Below are 17945 nucleotides of genomic sequence, written 5' to 3' on the forward strand. Positions count from 1 at the left end.
TGCGCTTATCTGTTATAATTCCACCAGCGGCACTAAAAACCCGCTCTGACAGAACGCTAGCAGCAGGGCAGGCCAGGACCTCCAAGGCGTAGAGAGCCAGTTCATGACATGTGTCCAGCTTGGATACCCAATAATTAAAAGGCACCGAAGAATCATGGAGGATGTTTGTACGGTCAGCAAGGTACACCCTCAGCATCTTTCCAAACATTGCACTTCTTGTGACAGCACCCTTTGCCTCTGTGCCACCACGATGTGAGGTTATGAGAAAACTGTCCCAGAACTTTGCCATTGTTCCCCTGCTTGAGCTGGATAGTACTTCTCTCTTGGACTCCTTGGTTGCACAACAAACTCTGACGTCTGCTGCCAGCATTCTCACATGGGAATTTTTTTAAGTAATTCCGCTACAAGGGACCTCTGGTACTGCAACATTTTATTACACCTGTCTGCCTCTGGAAGAAGAGATTGAAAGATATCCTTGTAGTGTGGGTCTAGAAGTGTCACCTACCAGTAATGAGTGTCGCCGAAAATTTTTATAATGCAAGGGTCACGGGAAAACAAGCGCAACATAAAGTCAGCCATACGTGCCAGACTGCTAGCAGGCAAGACTTCCGTGTCCTCACTAACAGGGTGACTGACCATGCTGTCCTCCTCCTGCTCATCCTCCTCCCTGTCCTCAGGCCATCCACGCTGAACAGATGTTATGACAGCTGTGCTTGTAGTACCATCTATAGCGCATGAAAATAGCTCCTGTTCTTCCTCCTTCTCCTCTTCCTCATTGTCAACCAATCTACTTTGGGACAACATGAGGCTGAGCTGAGTGTAATCACCCTGTATGGTTCCTTGCTCCATGTCCTTGTGCTCCGCCGGCAATGCATCCTCTTTAATTGTGAGCAGAGATGTTTTCAGAATGCAGAGAAGTGGGATGGTGATGCTAATTATGGCGTCATCGCCGCTCAACATCTTGGTGCAGTCCTCAAAGTTTTTGAGGATGGTACATATGTCTGACATCCATGTCCATTCCTGAGGTCTTATGTGTGGAGTCTGACCTGAATAACGACGGCCTTGTTGACGCTGATAGTCAAAAACTGCCCTCTTCTGCTCACAAATCCTTTCCAACATATGCAGTTTAGAGTTCCAATGCGTGGGGACATCACACACCAGTTGGTGAGCTGGAAGCTGAAAACGCTGCTGAAGCATGACAAGGGCGGCTAAAGCTGTAGCTGACTTTCTAAAATCGTCAGACAGGTGGTGTACTTTCAATAGCAGATCCGGAAGCATTGGGTAGTTTTTGAGAAAACGTTGAGCGGTGAGGTTAAGTACATGGGCCAGGCAAGATACGAGTGTGAGCTCTGTTGTGAATTCTGTTGTGAAGCTCCCTCCTGTGGTCATGAATGGTACTTCGGCTGGTTCTGTCCATGGGCTTCCTCTGGTGGTTGTGAGTGGAGCTGCGGCTTCTGAGTTTCCTTCCACAGATGACGAGGTTAATTCGTTAGCTGGCTGCTCTATTTAACTCCACTTAGATCATTGCTCCATGCCACCTGTCAATGTTCCAGTATTGGTCTAGTTCTCTCCTGGATCGTTCTTGTGACCTGTCTTCCCAGCTGAAGCTAAGTTCCTGCTTGTTTTTCTCTGGTTTGCTATTTTTCTGTCCAGCTTGCTATTTTGATTTTTTGTCTTGCTTGCTGGAAGCTCTGGGACGCAGAGGGAGCGCCTCCGCACCGTGAGTCGGTGCGGAGGGTCTTTTTGCGCCCTCTGCGTGGTCTTTTTGTAGTTTTTTGTGCTGACCGCAAAGTTACCTTTCCTATCCTCTGTCTGTTCAGTAAGTCGGGCCTCACTTTGCTAAATCTATTTCATCTCTGTGTTTGTAATTTTCATCTTTACTCACAGTCATTATATGTGGGGGGCTGCCTTTTCCTTTGGGGAATTTCTCTGAGGCAAGGTAGGCTTATTTTTCTATCTCTAGGGCTAGCTAGTTTCTTAGGCTGTGTCGAGTTGCATAGGGAGCGTTAGGAGCAATCCACGGCTATTTCTAGTGTGTGTGATAGGATTAGGGATTGCGGTCAGCAGAGTTCCCACGTCTCAGAGCTCGTCCTATATGATTAGTAACTATCAGGTCATTCCGTGTGCTCTTAACCACCAGGTCCATTATTGTCCTTACCACCAGGTCATAACAGTACAGGTGGCCAGAAGTATTAATGCATCTCAATAGAGGGATACGAGAAGTTCTGAGACCATTTTTTTTCTTTGCAGTGTGTTTTGTCTCTCTTTTCCCCTTTACCTCTGGGTGGTTCAGGATACAGGTGTAGATATGGACATTCAAGGTCTGTCCTCTTGTATGGATAATCTCACTGCAAGGGTACAAAACATTCAAGATTTTGTGGTTCAGAATCCGATGTTAGAGTCTAGGATTCCAATTCCTGATTTGTTTTTTGGGGATAGATCTAAGTTTCTGAATTTCAAAAATAATTGTAAATTATTTCTTGCTTTGAAACCTCGCTCCTCAGGTGACCCTGTTCAACAAGTGAAAATCATTATTTCTTTGTTACGTGGCGACCCTCAAGACTGGGCATTTTCCCTTGTGCCAGGAGATCCGGCATTGCGTGATGTTGATGCGTTTTTTCTGGCGCTTGGATTGCTTTATGATGAACCTAATTCAGTGGATCAGGCAGAGAAAATCTTGTTGGCTCTGTCTCAGGGTCAGGATGAGGTAGAAATATATTGTCAGAAGTTTAGGAAGTGGTCTGTACTCACTCGGTGGAATGAATGTGCCCTGGCAGCAATTTTCAGAAAGGGTCTCTCTGAAGCCCTTAAGGATGTCATGGTGGGATTTCCCATGCCTGTTGGTCTGAATGAGTCTATGTCTTTGGCCATTCAGATCGATCGACGCTTGCGTGAGCGTAAAGCTGTGCACCATTTGGCGGTATTATCTGAGAATAGACCTGAGCCTATGCAATGTGATAGGACTTTGACCAGAGCTGGACGGCAAGAACACAGATGTCGGAATGGGCTGTGATTTTACTGTGGTGATTCCACTCATGTTATCTCCGATTGTCCTAAGCACACTAAGCGTTTCGCTAGGTCTGCTACCATTGGTACAGTACAGTCGAAATTTCTTTGTCCGTTACTCTGATTTGCTCTTTGTCATCCTATTCTGTTATGGCATTTGTGGATTCAGGCGCTGCCCTGAATTTGATGGACTTGGAGTTTGCTAGGCGCTGTGGTTTTTTCTTGGAGCCCTTGCAGTATCCTATTCCATTGAGAGGAATTGATGCTATGCCTTTGGCCAAGAATAAGCCTCAGTACTGGACCCAATTGACCATGTGCATGGCTCCTGCACATCAGGAGGATATTCGCTTTTTGGTGTTGCATAATCTGCATGATGTGGTCGTTTTGGGGTTGCCATGGCTACAGGTCCATAATCCAGTATTGGATTGGAAATCTATGTCTGTGTCCAGCTGGGGTTGTCAGGGGGTACATGGTGATGTTCCATTTTTGTCTATTTCGTCATCCACCCCTTCTGAAGTCCCGGAGTTTTTGTCGGATTACCGGGATGTATTTGATGAGCCCAAATCCAGTGCCCTACCTCCTCATAGGGATTGCGATTGTGCTATCAATTTGATTCCTGGTAGTAAGTTTCCTAAGGGCCGACTGTTCAATTTATCTGTGCCAGAGCACGCCGCTATGCGGAGTTATGTAAAGGAATCCTTGGAGAAGGGTCATATTCGCCCGTCGTCGTCACCATTGGGAGCAGGGTTCTTTTTTGTGGCCAAGAAGGATGGTTCTTTGAGACCTTGTATTGATTACCGCCTTCTTAATAAGATCACAGTCAAATTTCAGTGCCCTTTGCCGCTGCTGTCGGATTTATTTGCTCGGATTAAGGGGGCTAGTTGGTTCACCAAGATAGATCTTCGTGGTGCGTATAATCTTGTGCGTATTAAACAGGGCGATGAATGGAAAACAGCATTTAATACGCCCGAGGGCCATTTTGAGTACCTGGTTATGCCATTCGGGCTTTGCAATGCTCCATCAGTATTTCAGTCCTTTATGCATGACATCTTCCGAGAGTACCTGGATAAATTCCTGATTGTATATTTGGATGATATTTTGGTCTTCTCGGATGATTGGGAGTCTCACGTGAAGCAGGTCAGAATGGTGTTCCAGGGCCTTCGTGCGAATTCTTTGTTTGTGAAGGGGTCAAAGTGTCTCTTTGGAGTTCAGAAGGTTTCATTTTTGGGTTTCATTTTTTCCCCTTCTACTATCGAGATGGACCCTGTTAAAGTCCAGGCCATTTATGATTGGACTCAGCCGACATCTGTGAAGAGTCTGCAAAAGTTCCTGGGCTTTGCTAATTTTTATCGTCGCTTCATCAATAATTTTTCTAGTGTTCCTAAACCGTTGACTGATTTGACCAAGAAGGGTGCTGATGTGGTCAATTGGTCTTCTGCGGCTGTGGAAGCTTTTCAGGAGTTGAAGCGTCGTTTTTCTTCTGCCCCTGTGTTGTGCCACCAAGATGTTTCGCTTCTGTTTCAGGTCGAGGTTGATGCTTCTGAGATTGGAGCAGGGGCTGTTTTGTCGCAAAGAAGTTCTGATGGCTCGGTGATGAAACCATGTGCCTTCTTTTCTAGAAAGTTTTAGCCTGCTGAGCGCAATTATGATGTTGGCAATCGAGAGTTGTTGGCCATGAAGTGGGCATTTGAGGAGTAGCGTCATTGGCTTGAAGGAGCCAAGCATCGCGTGGTGGTCTTGACGGATCACAAGAATTTGACTTATCTCGAGTCTGCCAAACAGTTGAATCCTAGACAGGCTCGTTGGTCGCTATTTTTCTCCCGTTTTGATTTTGTGGTTTCGTACCTTCCAGGCTCTAAGAATGTGAAGGCTGATGCCCTGTCAAGGAGTTTTGTGCCTGACTCTCCGGGTGTTCCTGAGCCGGCGGGTATTCTCAAAGAGGGGGTAATTTTGTCTGCCATCTCCCCTGATTTGCGGGGGTGCTGCAAAAATTTCAGGCTGATAGACCTGACCGTTGCCCAGCGGAGAAACTGTTTGTCCCTGATAAATGGACTAGTAGAGTTATCTCTGAGGTTCATTGTTCGGTGTTGGCTGGTCATCCTGGAATCTTTGGTACCAGAGATTTGGTGGCTAGATCCTTTTGGTGGCCGTCTTTGTCGCGGGATGTGCGTTCTTTTGTGCAGTCCTGTGGGACTTGTGCTTGGGCTAAGCCCTGCTGTTCTCGTGCCAGTGGGTTGCTTTTGCCCTTGCCGGTCCCGAAGAGGCCCTGGACGCATATCTCTATGGATTTTATTTCGGATCTCCCTGTCTCTCAAAAGATGTCGGTCATTTGGGTGGTTTGTGATTGCTTCTCTAAGATGGTCCATTTGGTACCCTTGTCTAAATTGCCTTCCTCCTCTGATTTGGTGCCATTGTTTTTCCAGCATGTGGTTCGTTTACATGGCATTCCGGAGAACATCGTTTCGGACAGAGGTTCCCAGTTTGTTTCGAGGTTTTGGCGAGCCTTTTGTGCTAGGATGGGCATTGATTTGTCTTTTTCCTCAGCTTTCCATCCTCAGACAAATGGCCAAACCGAACGAACTAATCAAACTTTGGAAACATATCTGAGATGCTTTGTTTCTGCTGATCAGGATGATTGGGTGTCCTTTTTGCCTTTGGCTGAGTTCGCCCTTAATAATCGGGCCAGCTCGGCTACTTTGGTTTCGCCGTTTTTCTGCAATTCTGGTTTCCATCCTCGTTTCTCACCAGGGCAGGTTGAGTCTTCGGACTGTCCTGGTGTAGATACTGTGGTGGATAGGTTGCAGCAGATTTGGACTCATGTGGTGGACAATTTGACATTGTCCCAGGAGAAGGCTCAACGTTTCGCTAACTGCCGGCGCTGTGTGGGTCCCCGACTTCGTGTTGGGGATTTGGTTTGGTTGTTGTCTCGTTATGTTCCTATGAAGGGTTCCTCTCCTAAGTTTAAGCCTCGTTTCATTGGTCCGTATAAGATTTCTGAGGTTCTCAATCCTGTGTTGTTTCGTTTGACCCTTCCAGCTTCTTTTGCCATCCATAATGTATTCCATAGGTCATTGTTGCGGAGATACGTGGCGCCTGTGGTTCCATCCGTTGATCCTCCTGCCCCGGTGTTGGTTGAGGGGGAGTTGGAGTATGTGGTGGAGAAGATTTTGGATTTTCGTATTTCGAGACGGAAACTCCAGTACCTGGTCAAGTGGAAGGGTTATGGTCAGGAAGATAATTCCTGGGTCTTTGCCTCCGATGTTCATGCTGCCGATCTGGTTCGTGCCTTTCATTTGGCTCGTCCTGGTCGGCCTGGGGGCTCTGGTGAGGGTTCGGTGACCCCTCCTCAAGGGGGGGGTACTGTTGTGAATTCTGTTGTCAAGCTCCCTCCTGTGGTCATGAATGGTACTTCGGCTGGTTCTGTCCATCGGCTTCCTCTGGTGGTTGTGAGTGGAGCTGTGGCTTCTGAGTTTCCTTCCACAGGTGACGAGGTTAGTTCGTTAGCTGGCTGCTCTATTTAACTCCACTTAGATCATTGCTCCATGCCACCTGTCAATGTTCCAGTATTGGTCTAGTTCTCTCCTGGATCGTTCTTGTGACCTGTCTTCCCAGCTGAAGCTAAGTTCCTGCTTGTTTTTCTCTGGTTTGCTATTTTTCTGTCCAGCTTGCTATTTTGATTTTTTGTCTTGCTTGCTGGAAGCTCTGGGACGCAGAGGGAGCGCCTCCGCACCGTGAGTCGGTGCGGAGGGTCTTTTTGTGCCCTCTGCGTGGTCTTTTTGTAGTTTTTTGTGCTGACCACAAAGTTACCTTTCCTATCCTCTGTCTGTTCAGTAAGTCGGGCCTCACTTTGCTAAATCTATTTAATCTCTGTGTTTGTAATTTTCATCTTTACTCACAGTCATTATATGTGGGGGGCTGCCTTTTCCTTTGGGGAATTTCTCTGAGGCAAGGTAGGCTTATTTTTCTATCTCTAGGGCTAGCTAGTTTCTTAGGCTGTGTCGAGTTGCATAGGGAGCGTTAGGAGCAATCCACGGTTATTTCTAGTGTGTGTGATAGGATTAGGGATTGCGGTCAGCAGAGTTCCCACGTCTCAGAGCTCGTCCTATATTATTAGTAACTATCAGGTCATTCCGTGTGCTCTTAACCACCAGGTCCATTATTGTCCTTACCACCAGGTCATAACAGAGCTCACCTTGCCTCAGAGCCACCACCAGGTTTCGGCCATTGTCACACACGATCATGCATGGCTGTAGGTTCAGCGGTGTCATCCAAAAATCTGACTGCTATTTCAGTGCTGTCCACAACTCTTCAGCATTGTGCTGCTTGTCACCTAAGCAGATTAGCTTCAGCACAGCCTGTTGCCGCTTGGCTGAGGCAGTGCTGCAGTGCTTTCAGCTTCTGACTGATGTGCTCATATCTGAGATGGAGGCTGAAGAGGAGGTGGAGGAGGTGCAGGAGATGTAGATTGTGGGGGCAACCCTGATTGACGTAGGGCCCGCAATCCTCGATGTGGGGAGGAAGTGTTCCATCCCAAGGTCCAACTGGGTTCCGGCTTCCACTATGTTAACCCAGTGTGCCATCAGTGAGATGTACTGTCCCTGCCCACAAGCTCTTGTTCACATGTCCGTGGTTAGGTGGACTTTCCCAGTAACAGCATTGTTGAGGGCACACGTAATGTTGTGGGACACGTGCTGCTGTAATGCCAGGAGAAATAGCGACTTGGTACCGAGTACCTTGGGACGGCCACTGCCATCAGGTTGCAGAAAGGTTTAGTCTCAATGAGCCTAAAAGGCAACATTTCGAGCGCAAGCAGATGAGAAATATTATTATCTTGTACTTTGGCCTGTGGGGCGTTGGCTTGGTATTTCCGCTCGTGTTCCAATGACTGGGGTATTAACAACGAAAGGCTGCGCTGGGACAAGGGTGTGGACAGGCTTGATGATGGTGCTGGTTGACTGTGGGCAACAACAGGTGCAGGGCCCGAGGCATCTTAACATGCACAGTGGACTGGGGATTGGCTTCTACGAAAAACAGTGGAAGAAGCAGTGGTGTCACCTGCAGACAGTGCTCCTGGAGGCTGGGGTTTCGCCCACAAAGTCGAGTGCTTTGCTGCCATGTACCTGATCATGCTGTTGGTGGTCAGGCTGGTAGTTTTGGTACCTCTGCTGATGTGGGCATGGCAGGTACTGCAAACGGCCTGTTTTGGGTTATTGGCAGAGTCTTTAAAAAATAACCAGACTCGGGAAGACCTAAGAGTTGGAATGTCAACTTCCGTCATGTTGGTGTTATGGGGAACGGATGAATGCCTTCTGTTTTCAGCCAACACAATGTTTCCTGCCTGTTGGAGTGCTATAACTCTTTCCCCATTTCTGCTGCTGTCCTCTCTCTGCATGCCCTCCTGCCAGGTTGGGTCAGTCACTATGTCATCCACCACCTCATCTTCCACATCCATACGCTGCTCCTCTTGACTTTCTGGCAATTGTGTCTCATCATCGACCACCTCTTGTAACACTTTCCCACCATCGCCTTCGTGTGACCGTGGCTGTTCAAATCTTTAGGCCTCGCTACATGTGATCTCATCTGACCCCACGTCAAGTTGACTGACTGAGAGTCTGGAATCTTTAAAGGGAAAACTGAACAGCTCTTCGTGGTGTCCAAGTGAGTGATCAGTTGTCTCAGGGCACTCGACATGGTGGGAGGATGGAGGATAAGGGTGAGTAATATGCGGTCCACACTCACTGCTACTCATACTTGAACATGTGGAAGACGTGGTGGTGACTAAGTGACTGGAAGAATTATCCACTATCCAAGCAACAACCATTTCACACTGCTCTGTCTTCAATAGTGGTGTGCTGCGGTCCCCTAGAAACTGGGACGGGAAGGTAGAGCGAGAACATGTGGGTCTTTGTTGTGGCCCACTTTCAGCTTGGCCACAGCCTCGTCCTCTGCATGCACCATCAGCATCACGTCCACTTCCACGTCCCTTGCCTTGCCCATTTTAAATGGACTACTGAAATATTTTAAAAGTTCAATACAAATGGATTCATTTTGAAAAAACGTATATGTGATCAGTATGCCTGAAAAGCAAGCATTTGGAGACCACAGATAGACCGGGTGTCTGACTGACATAACAGACTGTTTTAAAGGGACACTGCCACCTGAATTTGGAGGGAACAATCTTCAGCCATGGAGGCGGGGTTTTTGGGTTTTTGATTCACCCTTTCCTTACCCGCTGGCTGCATGCTGGCTGCAATATTGGATTGAAGTTCATTCTCTGTCCTCCATAGTACACGCCTGCGCAAGGTAAGATTGCCTGGTGCAGGCATGTACTACGGAGGACAGAGAATGAAAGGGTGAATCAAAAACCCAAAAACCCCGCCTCCATGGCTGAAGATTGTTCCTTCCAAATTCAAGTGACAGTGTCCCTTTAATATGTGGCCTGGATTTTGCTAATTTTTTTTACCCAACAAATACTGTATAGACCAAGGATAGCAGACTAAAAAGTGGAATGTATGCCTGAAAAGCAAGGATTTGGAGACAACAGATAGACCAGGTGTCTGATGGAGATAACAGACTATATGTGGCCTGCATTTTTTTCAATTTTTTTACCAAAAAATACTGTATAGACCAAGTGTAGCAGACCAAAACCTGGAATATATACCTGAAAAGCAAGGATTTGGACACCACAGATACACCGGGTGTCTAACGGAGATAACAGACTGTTTCAATATGTGTCTTTTTTATTTATTTATTTTTTATTTTTTAACCACAAAGTACTGTATAGAACAAGGCTAGCAGACAAAAAAGTTGAATGTATGCCTGAAAAGCAAGAATTTGGAGACCACAGATACACCAAGCGTCTGACGGAGATAACAGACTGTTAAAATATGTGGCCTTTTAAAAAAAAACATTTTGAACCACAAAATAATGAGTAGACCAAGGCTAGCAGACAAAACAAAGCAATATATGCCTGAAAAGCAAGCATATTGACACCATAGATATACCAGTCGTCTGACGGAGATGACAGACTGTTTAAATATGTGGCATTTAAAAAAAAAATTAAACCACTATATACTGAGTAGACCTAGGCTAACAGACAAAATAATACAATGTATGCCTGCAAAATGAGGATTTTGACACCACAGATACACAGGGCGTCTGACGGAGATAACAGAATGTTTAAATATGTGGCCTTTAAAAAAAAAAATTAAACCACAAAATAATGAGTAGACCAAGGCTAGCAGACAAAACAATGCAATGTATGCCTGCAACGCGAGGATTTTGACACCACAGATACATCAGGCGTCTGACGGATATAACAGACTGTTTAATTATGTAGCCTTTAAAAAAAAAATTGTTAAACCACTAAATACTGAGTAGAGCAAGGCTAGCAGACTAAAAAATATGATGTATGCCTGCAAAGCGAGGATTTTGACACCACAGATATGCCAGGCGTCTGATGGAGATAACAAACTGTTTAAATATGTGGCCTTTTTAAAAAAAAAAAAATTCTTAAACCACTAAATGCTAAGTAGACCAAGACCTTTTAACGGCGGCCGCTAAGGGTACTTAAACCACAGCGCCGTTAATTAACGGCGCTGTGGAAAAAGTAAATAGCGCCCCCCAGAGTCGGATTTTCTCCGGGGTCTCGGCTGCCAGGGGTAGGACAGAGAAATGGGGTCCCAAGTAGCCCCCCAATACTTTCCTGTCTCCCCTGGTGCTCCTCGTGGCTCCCGATGGGCGCCGCCATCTTCAAAATGGCGGGCGCATGCGCAGTGCGCCCGCCGGCCGGCACCGGGAGAATCTTTGGGGTCTCGGCTGCCGGGGGTAGCCAAGACCACAAAGAACATGATCGGGGTCGGCCCCTGTTTTGCGATCGCCGGTAATTAACTGTTTACCGGCGACCGCAAATAAATAAAAAAAAGCAAAGTGTAATTCATCTGTCGCCATCTGCCGGCCGGCAGGAGAAGAGCAGTTGGGGCTAAAATTAGGGTTAGGGTTAGGGCTAGGGTTAGGGCTAGGGTTAGGGCTAGGGTTAGGGCTAGGGTTAGGGCTAGGGTTAGGGTTGGGGCTAAATTTAGGGTTAGGGTTGGGGCTAAATTTAGGGTTAGGGTTGGGGCTAAATTTAGGGTTAGGGTTGGGGCTAAATTTAGGGTTAGGCTTCTTTCACACTTACGTCGGTACGGGGCCGTCGCAATGCGTCGGCCCGACATACCGACGCGCGTTGTGAAAATTGTGCACAACGTGGGCAGCGGATGTAGTTTTTCAACGCATCCGCTGCCCAATCTATGTCCTGGGGAGGAGGAGGCGGAGTTACGGCCACGCATGCGCGGTTAGAAATTGCGGACGCGACGTACAAAAAAAGTTACATTGAACGTTTTTTGTGCCGACGGTCCGCCAAAACACAACTGATCCAGTGCACGACGGACGCGGCGTGTGGCCATCCGTCACGATCCGTCGGCAATACAAGTCTATGGGCAAAAACCGCATCCTGTGGACACATTTGCAGGATCCGTTTTTGTCCAAAACGACGGATTGCGACGGATGCCAATCGAGCAAGTGTGAAAGTAACCTTAGGGCTAGGGCTAGGGTTGGGGCTAAAGTTAGGGCTAGGGTTGGGGCTAAAGTTAGGGTTAGAGTTGGGATTAGGGTTAGGGTTTGGATTAGGGTTGGTATTAGGGTTAGGGTTGGCATTAGGATTATGCTTGGGATTAGGGCTAGGTTTGGGATTAGGGTTAAGGTTAGGGTTGTGATTAGGGGTGTATTGGGATTAGGGTTAGGTTTGAGGTTAGGGTTGAGATTAGGATTAGGGGGGTGTTGGATTTAGAGTTTTGATTAGGGTTATGGTTAGGGTTGACATTAGGGTTGTTTTGGGGTAAGGGTTGTGATTATCGTTAGGGTTAGTAATTAGGGTTAGGGCTGTGTTGGGGTTAGGGTTGGAGCTAGAATTGGGGGGTTTCCACTGTTTAGGTACATCAGGGGGTCTCCAAACACGACAGCCAATTTTGCGCTCAAAAAGTCAAATAGTGCTCCCTCTCTTCTGAGCTCTGCCGTGCACCCAAACAGTGGGTTACCCCCACATATGGTGCATCAACGTACTCGGGATAAATTGGACAACAACTTTTGGGGTCCAATTTTTCCTGTTACCCTTGTGAAAATAAAAACTTGGGGGCTATGAAATCTTTTTTGTGGAAAAAAAATATTTTTTTATTTTCACGACTGCATTCTAAACTTCTGTGAAGCACTTGGGCATTCAAAGTGCTCACCACACATCTAGATAAGTTCCTTCGGGGGTCTAGTTTCCAAAATGGGGTCACTTGTGGAGGGTTTCTACTGTTTAGGTACATCAGGGGCTCTGCAAACGCAACATAACGCCCGCAGACCATTCTATCAAAGTCTGCATTCCAAAACGGCGCTCCTTCCTTACGAGCTCTGCCGTGCGCCCAAACAGTGGTTTACCCCCACATATGGGGTACCAGCATACTCAGGACAAATTGGACAACAACTTTTGGGGTCAGATTTCTCATGTTACCCTTGTGAAAATAAAAACTTGGGGGTTAAAAATCTTTTTTGTGGAAAAAAAAATATTTTTTATTTTCACGACTCTGCATTCTAAACTTCTGTGAAGCACTTGGGCATTCAAAGTTCTCACCACACATCTAGATAAGTTCCATGGAGGTCTAGTTTCCAAAATGGGGTCACTTGTGGGGGGTTTCCACTGTTTAGGCACATCAGGGGCTCTCCAAACGCGACATGGCGTCCGATCTCAATTCCAGACAATTCTACATTGAAAAAGTAAAACGGCACTCCTCCTCTTCAAAGCTCTGCGGTGCGCCCAAACAGTCGTTTACCCCCACATATTGGGTATAGATGTATTCAGGAGAAATTGCACTACAACTTTTGTGGTCTAATTTCTCCTGTTACCCTTGTGAAAATAAAAATTTGGGGGCAAAATTATCATTTTTGTAGAAAAAATGTGATTTTTTTATTTTCACAGCTCAACGTTATAAACTTCTGTGAAGCACATGGGGGTTCAAAGTGCTCATCACTCATCTAGATAAGTTCCTTAAGGTGTCTAGTTTCCAAAATGGTGTCACTTGTGGGGGGTTTCCACTGTTTAGGCACATCAGGGGCTCTCCAAACGCGACATGGCGTCCAATCTCAATTCCTGCCAATTCTACATAGAAAAAGTCAAACGGCGCTCCTTCTCTTCCAAGCCCTGCCGTGCACCCAAACAGTGGTTTACCCCCACATATGGGGTATTGGCATATTCAGGAGAAATCGCACAACAACTTTTGTGGTCTAATTTCTCCTGTTACCCTTGTGAAAATAAGAATTTGTGGGCGAAAAGATCATTTTTGTGTAAACAAATGCGATTTTTTATTTTCACGGCTCAACGTTATAAACTTCTGTGAAGCACATGGAGGTTCAAAGTGCTCATCACACATCTAGATAAGTTCCTTAAGGGGTCTAGTTTACAAAATGGTGTCACTTGTGGGGGGTTTCCACTGTTTAGGCACATCAGGGGCTCTCTAAACGTGACATGGTGTCCGATCTCAATTCCAGCCAATTCTGTATTGAAAAAGTCAAACGGCGCTCCTTCACTTCCAAGTTCTGCGGTGCACCCAAACAGGGGTTTACTCCCACATATGGGGTATTGGCGTATTCAGGAGAAATTGCATAACAAAATTTATGTTTACATTTCTGTTTCTACCCTTGTGAAAATAAAAAAAATGGTTCTGAATTAAAATGTTTACAAAAAAAATTTAAATGTTCATTTTTTCCTTCCACATTGTTTCAGTTCCTGTGAAGCACGTAAAGGGATAATAAACTTCTTGATTGTGGTTTTGAGAACCTTGAGGGGTGTAGGTTTTAAAATGGTGTCACACTTCGTTATTTTCTATCATATAGACCCCTCAAAATGTCTTCAAATGTGATGTGGTCCCTAAAAAAAATGGTGTTGTAAAAATGAGAAATTGCTGGTCAACTTTTAACCCTTATAACTCCCTAACAAAAAAAATTTAGTTTCCAAAATTGTGCTGATGTAAAGTAGACATGTGGGTAATGTTATTTATTAACTATTTTTCGTGACATATCTCTCTGATTTAAGGGCATAAAAATACAAAGTTTGAAAACTGCAAAATTTTACATTTTTTGCCATATTTCCATTTTTTTTCATAAATAATCGCAAGTAATATCGAAGAAATGTTACAACTATCATGAAGTACAATATGTGGCGAAAAAACATTCTCAGAATCAGCGGGATCCGTTGAAGCGTTCCAGAGTTATAACCTCATAAAGTGACAGTGGTCAGAATTGCAAAAATTGGCTCGGTCATTAAGTACCAAATTGGCTCTGTCACTAAGGGGTTAAATATGTTTTAGACATGATTCAATAATATTTATATTTTTATTGGAGGACTTATTTTGTGTAGGTTCTCCTGATTTCCACGGTCCTCTGTGTTTATGGTGCTGGGCACTTTTTTGTGTTTAAATATGTGGCCTTTAAAAAAAACAGTTTTAAACTACAAAATACTGAGTAGACAAAGGTTAGCAGACCAAAAAATGCAATGTATGCCTGAAAAGCAAGAATTTGGAGACCACAGATAGACCAGGCGTCAGATGGAGATAACAGACTGATCAAAATGTGGTCTTTTTTTGGGGGCCCACCAAAAATTGTGTCAATAAGTAGGCTATGACACTAAAAAAAAATTGGAGTACTAAAATTGTAAAATATTTAGCGCAATGATATGCGATGCGCGTGACGTACAAATCACAGTGATAAATATAAGAACTGTATATAAATATTTTTGGGCCAACTACAGATTTTTTGGGCAGCAAAATGGTATCCAAAAAGGTTGTAAGACACTAAAAAAAATAATATAGTACCTAAAAAAAGGCCAGATTTTTCTGCACACTCACATTTGACGCCTGGGATAAAAAAATGTTTTTAAATTGTTAGATTTTCATGCTTGCAATGACCTGGCTGTAGTCTGCAGCGTGACCAAACAAATAAATGTAGAAAAAAGGGGGCTATGGATTGCTTTGTAATAAAATTAGAAGGTATAAGCTGCAAGAAAAAAAAAATTGCCACAGATACCTGCAGCTACATATATACAAAATATGCAGCAGCAGTCAGGAATGGAGCTTTTTGAGGTATGCAGTGAGATCTATATACTCACATACAGTGCCTGCATGCCTTGCACTGATGTGGATATGCACACATAGACTTCCCTGCCTACCTAGCACTGCAATCTATGTACTCCCGAATTAGCTCTAAAAAGGACTGTTGGTTTATCAGGATTTGTGGATTGAACACTAGTAGACCCACACTAACTAATAAATGTAAGAATCTGGCCCTATCTCAGCAGCAGCTCTCCCTACACTAGCTGAGTCCAGAGCAGAATGCACCGAGCAGGGCGGCGCCAGGTCTCTTATAGACCTGATGACGCTATGCGACCAGCCAATCACTATAAATCCACAACAAAGATGGCTGCAGTATTACAAGTACATTGCAGACAATCCCTGCATGCTGATTGGTGCTCTAAAAAATGCCAAAATTAAAAGGAGGAGACCCGAGCTCCCGCCAAATTATCTGGGAAATACTCAGTGCTCACCAAGTACCCAAAGCATAGTGATACTCGGGCGAGTACCGAGTAGTGGCGAGCATGTTCGCTCATCACAAATTATAAACATTGAGTCCATCCACACTTTACTCTGGATGACTAGGAGGCCGTTGTTTGACCTCAGCAGTCATCAGCAGCCCGCAATCAGATTGCCGGTGGGAGGAGTGACAGGGATGAGGAAGTGAAAGAAAGAGCCCCTTCCCTTCCAAAAGTCTTGCCATAAAACATGCCAGGGTTGAAAAATGCGTCCTAATGCCCATTCACATAATTGAGATGTAGAACTGAAACATAACACAGTTTAGTTTGTGCAACTTATTTTTCATCTTTATATTGTTGTAAAATGTTAGTTTTAGTTTTCATTACATCACTTACTTTTGAATACTTTGCGCAGGCTTCACCTCTGCCCTGTGATGCTGTGATCTGTAGAATGAACATAAGACTGGCATTAGTAAGAGACCAAGAAAATCACAACTCATAAAAATAAGAAAACTAAAATAATGTGATTACATAAGTGTGAACACTCTTATAATTGGCTATGTGGTTGTGTTCAGAAATAGCAACCACATTAAAACTCATGCTTCATGGTATTCAGTACACAGTTGCTATCTTTTAAAGTGATTCTGATTAATCCCATATGCAGTTTATCTGTTCTAGTAGGATTTTCATGACATTTTCTTTGTTGTAACCATTTTTGTAACCATATTACAACACAGCAAACGGATTCCATTGTTGAAAGTGATCAGTCAAGAGAAGGATGAAAAAATTATTTGCAAGCACTAGATATACCGCGGAACACTGTGAAGATGATTATCAAGAAGTGGCTTAAATTTGGCACAATAGTAAAATTACCTAGAACTCTACATCCCTCAAAAATTGATGACAAAAAAAAAATTGGTCCAGGAGGCTACCAAGAGGCCTACAACAACATTAAAGGGGCTTCTGGAATTTCTGACAAGTACGGTACAGGTTGTGTACTACAGGTCCTTCTCAAAAAATTAGCATATAGTGTTAAATTTCACTATTTACCATAATGTAATGATTACAATTAAACTTTCATATATTATAGATTCATTATCCACCAACTGAAATTTGTCAGGTCTTTTATTGTTTTAATACTGATGATTTTGGCATACAACTCCTGATAACCCAAAAAACCTGTCTCAATAAATTAGCATATCAAGAAAAGGTTCTCTAAACGACCTATTACCCTAATCTTCTGAATCAACTAATTAACTCTAAACACATGCAAAAGATACCTGAGGCTTTTATAAACTCCCTGCCTGGTTCATTACTCAAAACCCCCATCATGGGTAAGACTAGCGACCTGACAGATGTCAAGAAGGCCATCATTGACACCCTCAAGCAAGAGGGTAAGACCCAGAAAGAAATTTCTCAACAAATAGGCTGTTCCCAGAGTGCTGTATCAAGGCACCTCAATAGTAAGTCTGTGGTAAAGGAAACAATGTGGCAGAAAACGCTGTACAACGAGAAGAGGAGACCGGACCCTGAGGAAGATTGTGGAGAAGGACCGATTCCAGACCTTGGGGAACCTGAGGAAGCAGTGGACTGAGTCTGGTGTGGAAACATCCAGAGCCACCGTGCACAGGCGTGTGCAGGAAATGGGCTACAGGTGCCGCATTCCCCAGGTAAAGCCACTTTTGAGCTACAGAGAAGCAGCACTGGACTGTTGCTAAGTGGTCCCAAGTACTTTTTTCTGATGAAAGCAAATTTTGCATGTCATTCGGAAATCAAGGTGCCAGAGTCTGGAGGAAGACTGGGGAGAAGGAAATGCCAAAATGCCTGAAGTCCAGTGTCAAGTACCCACAGTCAGTGATGGTGTGGGGTGCCATGTCAGCTGCTGGTGTTGGTCCACTGTGTTTCATCAAGGGCAGGGTCAATGCAGCTAGCTATCAGGAGATTTTGGAGCACTTCATGCTTCCATCGGCTGAAATGCTTTATGGAGATGAAGATTTCATTTTTCAGCACGACCTGGCACCTGCTCACAGTGCCAAAACCACTGGTAAATGGTTTACTGACCATGGTATTACTGTGCTCAATTGGCCTGCCAACTCTCCTGACCTGAACCACATAGAGAATCTGTGGGATATTGTGAAGAGAAAGTTGAGAGATGCAAGACCCAACACTCTGGATGAGCTTAAGGCCGCTATTGAAGCATCCTGGGCCTCCATAACATCTCAGCAGTGTCACAGGCTGATTGCCTCCATGCCACGCCGCATTGAAGCAGTCATTTCTGCCAAAGGATTCCCGACCAAGTATTGAGTGCATAACTGAACATTATTATTTGTTGGTTTTT

At 44.8% G+C, this 17945-nt stretch overlaps 1 protein-coding gene and 1 long non-coding RNA gene across 4 annotated transcripts in view; one reads left to right on the plus strand and one right to left on the minus strand.

The window, feature by feature from the left end:
* The window catches only part of LOC138642361 (poly(rC)-binding protein 3-like), a 1684203-nt gene that overhangs the window by 642359 nt on the left and 1023899 nt on the right, over nt 1–17945 (minus strand). For all 3 annotated transcript variants that reach the window (XM_069730482.1, XM_069730481.1, XM_069730478.1), the window contains exon 4: nt 16004–16051. The gene's annotated coding sequence lies outside the window, so the exon portion shown is untranslated. The remainder of the gene's footprint in view (nt 1–16003; nt 16052–17945) is intronic.
* The window catches only part of LOC138642363 (uncharacterized), a 312883-nt gene that overhangs the window by 51003 nt on the left and 243935 nt on the right, over nt 1–17945 (plus strand). The gene's annotated exons all lie outside the window — the stretch shown is intronic.

This window comes from Ranitomeya imitator, chromosome 6 (genome assembly GCF_032444005.1).
Source record: "Ranitomeya imitator isolate aRanImi1 chromosome 6, aRanImi1.pri, whole genome shotgun sequence".
Classification (NCBI taxonomy): domain Eukaryota; kingdom Metazoa; phylum Chordata; class Amphibia; order Anura; family Dendrobatidae; genus Ranitomeya; species Ranitomeya imitator.